The sequence below is a fragment of the Idiotropiscis lumnitzeri genome, unplaced genomic scaffold, assembly GCF_059441095.1.
Source record: "Idiotropiscis lumnitzeri isolate Australia: NSW breed Sydney's pygmy pipehorse unplaced genomic scaffold, RoL_Ilum_1.0 HiC_scaffold_413, whole genome shotgun sequence".
Lineage (NCBI taxonomy): Eukaryota > Metazoa > Chordata > Actinopteri > Syngnathiformes > Syngnathidae > Idiotropiscis > Idiotropiscis lumnitzeri.
The window spans coordinates 1-5,000 of NW_028283950.1; positions in this window are offsets into that span (position 1 = coordinate 1).

A 5,000-nucleotide genomic window follows, 5' to 3' on the forward strand; every position below is an offset into this window, starting at 1 on the left:
GCTGGAAAGGGGACTTAGAAGAAATTTGTGAAAATTCACCCGGAGCTCCGTGCCCGAGGGCCGGCTATGAGCCGCGCCGTGCCCGCCAACAGCCTTCCACGGTCGGATACAATGTTTCAAAGTTCCCCGCTGGAAAGGGGACTTAGAAGAAATGAGGCAAATTTCCCCGGAGCTCCGTGCCTGAGGGCGGGCTGTGAGCCGCGCCGCGCCCGCCAACAGCCTTCAGTGGTCGGATACAATGTTTGAAAGTTCCCCGCTGGAAAGGGGACTTAGAAGAAATGAGGCAAATTTCCCCGGAGCTCCGTGCCTGAGGGCGGGCTGTGAGCCGCGCCGCGTCCGCCAACAGCCTTCAGTGGTCGGATACAATGTTTGAAAGGTCCCCGCTGGAAAGGGGACTTAGAAGAAATGAGGCAAATTTCCCCGGAGCTCCGTGCCTGAGGGCGGGCTGTGAGCCGCGCCGCGTCCGCCAACAGCCTTCAGTGGTCGGATACAATGTTTGAAAGGTCCCCGCTGGAAAGGGGACTTAGAAGAAATGAGGCAAATTTCCCCGGAGCTCCGTGCCTGAGGGCGGGCTGTGAGCCGCGCCGCGCCCGCCAACAGCCTTCAGTGGTCGGATACAATGTTTGAAAGTTCCCCGCTGGAAAGGGGACTTAGAAGAAATGAGGCAAATTTCCCCGGAGCTCCGTGCCTGAGTGCGGGCTGTGAGCCGCGCCGCGTCCGCCAACAGCCTTCCTTTGGTCGGATACAATGTTTGAAAGGTCCCCGCTGGAAAGGGGACTTAGAAGAATTGAGTAAAATTCACCCGGAGCTCCGTGCCCGAGGGCCGGCTATGAGCCGCGCCGTGCCCGCCAACAGCCTTCCACGGTCGGATACAATGTTTCAAAGTTCCCCGCTGGAAAGGGGACTTAGAAGAATTGAGTAAAATTCACCCGGAGCTCCGTGCCTGAGGGCCGGCTATGAGCCGCGCCGTGCCCGCCAACAGCCTTCCACGGTCGGATACAATGTTTCAAAGTTCCCCGCTGGAAAGGGGACTTAGAAGAAATTTGTGAAAATTCACCCGGAGCTCCGTTCCTGAGGGCCGGCTATGAGCCGCGCCGTGCCCGCCAACAGCCTTCCACGGTCGGATACAATGTTTCAAAGTTCCCCGCTGGAAAGGGGACTTAGAAGAAATTTGTGAAAATTCACCCGGAGCTCCGTGCCTGAGGGCCGGCTATGAGCCGCGCCGTGCCCGCCAACAGCCTTCCACGGTCGGATACAATGTTTCAAAGTTCCCCGCTGGAAAGGGGACTTAGAAGAAATTAGGCAACTTTCCCCGGAGCTCCATGCCTGAGTGCGGGCTGTTTGCCGCGCCGTGCCCGCCAACAGCCTTCAGTGGTCGGATACAATGTTTCAAAGTTCCCCGCTGGAAAGGGGACTTAGAAGAAATTATGAATATTTTTGTTTCTAAAAACGTGATCCCTGAAAATGTGCCCCAGGTGTTTTGGAAAACCCGGGTAAACCTGGGAAGTAGGCAAATGACCCTCTGACTAGGGGGGAAGAACGTTTGCCTACTGCAGCGCCCCTAATGCAATTCGGCGGAACTGCAACGCCCCTGGTCGCCTAAACGCTACCCCTGGTCGCCTAAAAGCTACCCCTGGTCGCCTAAAAGCTACCCCTGGTCGCCTAAAAGCTACCCCTGGTCGCCTAAACGCTACCCCTGGTCACCTAAACGCTACCCCTGGTCGCCTAAACGCTTCCCCTGGTCACCTAAACGCTACCCCTGGTCGCCTAAACGCTACCCCTGGTCGCCTAAACGCTTCCCCTGGTCACCTAAACGCTACCCCTGGTCGCCTAAACGCTTCCCCTGGTCACCTAAACGCTACCCCTGGTCGCCTAAACGCTACCCCTGGTCGCCTAACTGACCCCTCGTGTGTGGGGATCAACGTTTGCCTACTAGGGCGTCCTCCGGCGGCCTCTCGGCAGTACTGCAGGCCCATTTTAGCCGAGCCCATTGAAATGAATGGGGGAATTTTATACGTTTTTGCCTTTTTTTCCCCCCCTCGTTCTTTTTGTATTTATTCATTTATTTCAACTTTTACCGACTCAACCGCCCTCCGGCGTGCCCTCGGCGGTCCCGCAAGCCCAATTCGGCCGAGCCCATTGAAATGAATGGGGGAATTTTATACGTTTTTGCCTTTTTTTCCCCCCCCTCGTTCTTTTTGTATTTATTCATTTATTTCAACTTTTACCGACTCAACCGCCCTCCGGCGTGCCCTCGGCGGTCCCGCAAGCCCAATTCGGCCGAGCCCATTGAAATGAATGGGGGAATTTTATACGTTTTTGCCTTTTTTTTCCCCCCCTCGTTCTTTTTGTATTTATTCATTTATTTCAACTTTTACCGACTCAACCGCCCTCCGGCGTGCCCTCGGCGGTCCCGCAAGCCCAATTCGGCCGAGCCCATTGAAATGAATGGGGGAATTTTATACGTTTTTGCCTTTTTTCCCCCCCCCCCCTCGTCCTTTTTGTATTTATTCATTTATTTCAACTTTTACCGACTCAACCGCCCTCCGGCGTGCCCTCGGCGGTCCCGCAAGCCCAATTCGGCCGAGCCCATTGAAATGAATGGGGGAATTTTATACGTTTTTGCCTTTTTTTTCCCCCCCTCGTTCTTTTTGTATTTATTCATTTATTTCAACTTTTACCGACTCAACCGCCCTCCGGCGTGCCCTCGGCGGTCCCGCAAGCCCAATTCGGCCGAGCCCATTGAAATGAATGGGGGAATTTTATACGTTTTTGCCTTTTTTTTCCCCCCCTCGTTCTTTTTGTATTTATTCATTTATTTCAACTTTTACCGACTCAACCGCCCTCCGGCGTGCCCTCGGCGGTCCCGCAAGCCCAATTCGGCCGAGCCCATTGAAATGAATGGGGGAATTTTATACGTTTTTGCCTTTTTCCCCCCCCCCCCTCGTCCTTTTTGTATTTATTCATTTATTTCAACTTTTACCGACTCAACCGCCCTCCGGCGTGCCCTCGGCGGTCCCGCAAGCCCAATTCGGCCGAGCCCATTGAAATGAATGGGGGAATTTTATACGTTTTTGCCTTTTTTTTCCCCCCCTCGTTCTTTTTGTATTTATTCATTTATTTCAACTTTTACCGACTCAACCGCCCTCCGGCGTGCCCTCGGCGGTCCCGCAAGCCCAATTCGGTCGAGCCCATTGAAATGAATGGGGGAATTTTATACGTTTTTGCCTTTTTTTCCCCCCCTCGTTCTTTTTGTATTTATTCATTTATTTCAACTTTTACCGACTCAACCGCCCTCCGGCGTGCCCTCGGCGGTCCCGCAAGCCCAATTCGGCCGAGCCCATTGAAATGAATGGGGGAATTTTATACGTTTTTGCCTTTTTCCCCCCCCCCTCGTTCTTTTTGTATTTATTCATTTATTTCAACTTTTACCGACTCAACCGCCCTCCGGCGTGCCCTCGGCGGTCCCGCAAGCCCAATTCGGCCGAGCCCATTGAAATGAATGGGGGAATTTTATACGTTTTTGCCTTTTTTTTTCCCCCCCTCGTCCTTTTTGTATTTATTCATTTATTTCAACTTTTACCGACTCAACCGCCCTCCGGCGTGCCCTCGGCGGTCCCGCAAGCCCAATTCGGCCGAGCCCATTGAAATGAATGGGGGAATTTTATACGTTTTTGCCTTTTTTTTTCCCCCCTCGTCCTTTTTGTATTTATTTACTTATTTCAACCTTTACCGACTTAGGGGCCGCTTTGCACCGCCTGTGCCCGGGGAAGGTGCTCCTATTCGGGCCAAGTGTGACACACGCCCGCCCTCCTCCTCCGGAGCTTCCATTAGGGTAGACTTAGGGGCCGCTTGGCACCGCCTGTGCCCGGGGAAGGTGCTCATATTCGGCTTCACTGTCAGGCAGCATGCACTCCTCCTCCGGAGCTTCCATTTGGGCAAACTTAGGGGCCGCTTGGCACCGCCCGTGCCCGGGGAAGGTGCTCCTATTCGGGCCAAGTGTGACACACGCCCGCACTCCTCCTCCGGAGCTTCCATGAGGGTAGACTTAGGGGCCGCTTGGCACCGCCTGTGCCCGGGGAAGGTGCTCCTATTCGGCTTCACTGTCATGCAGCATGCACTCCTCCTCCGGAGCTTCCATTTGGGCAAACTTAGGGGCCGCTTGGCACCGCCTGTGCCCGGGGAAGGTGCTCATATTCGGATTCACTGTCAGGCAGCATGCACTCCTCCTCCGGAGCTTCCATTTGGGACAACTTAGGGGCCGCTTGGCACCGTCTGTGCCCGGGGAAGGTGCTCCTATTCGGGCTAAGTGTGACACACGCCCGCCCTCCTCCTCCGGAGCTTCCATGAGGGTAGACTTAGGGGCCACTTGGCACCGCCTGTGCCCGGGGAAGGTGCTCATATTCGGCTTCACTGTCCGGAGCTTCCATAAGGGCAAACTTAGGGGCCGCTTGGCACCGTCTGTGCCCGGGGAAGGTGCTCATATTCGGCTTCACTGTCAGGCAGCATGCACTCCTCCTCCGGAGCTTCCATTTGGGCAAACTTAGGGGCCGCTTGGCACCGTATGTGCCCGGGGAAGGTGCTCCTATTCGGCTTCACTGTCATGCAGCATGCACTCCTCCACCGGAGCTTCCATTTGGGCAAACTTAGGGGCCGCTTGGCACCGCCTGTGCCCGGGGAAGGTGCTCCTATTCGGGCCAAGTGTGACACACGCCCGCACTCCTCCTCCGGAGCTTCCATTTGGGCAAACTTAGGGGACGCTTGGCACCGCCCGTGCCCGGGGAAGGTGCTCATATTCGGGCTAAGTGTGACAGACGCCGGCCTATTACCCCCGGAGCGATGGAGCTGGGGGCGCTCGCTCCCCGCCCGTGCCCGGGGAAGGTGCTCCTCTCCGGCCTAAGTGTGGCAGACGCCGGCCTATTACCCCCAGAGCGATGGAGCTGGGGGGCGCTCGCTCCCCGCCCGTGCCCGGGGAAGGTGCTCCTCTCCGGGCTAAGTGT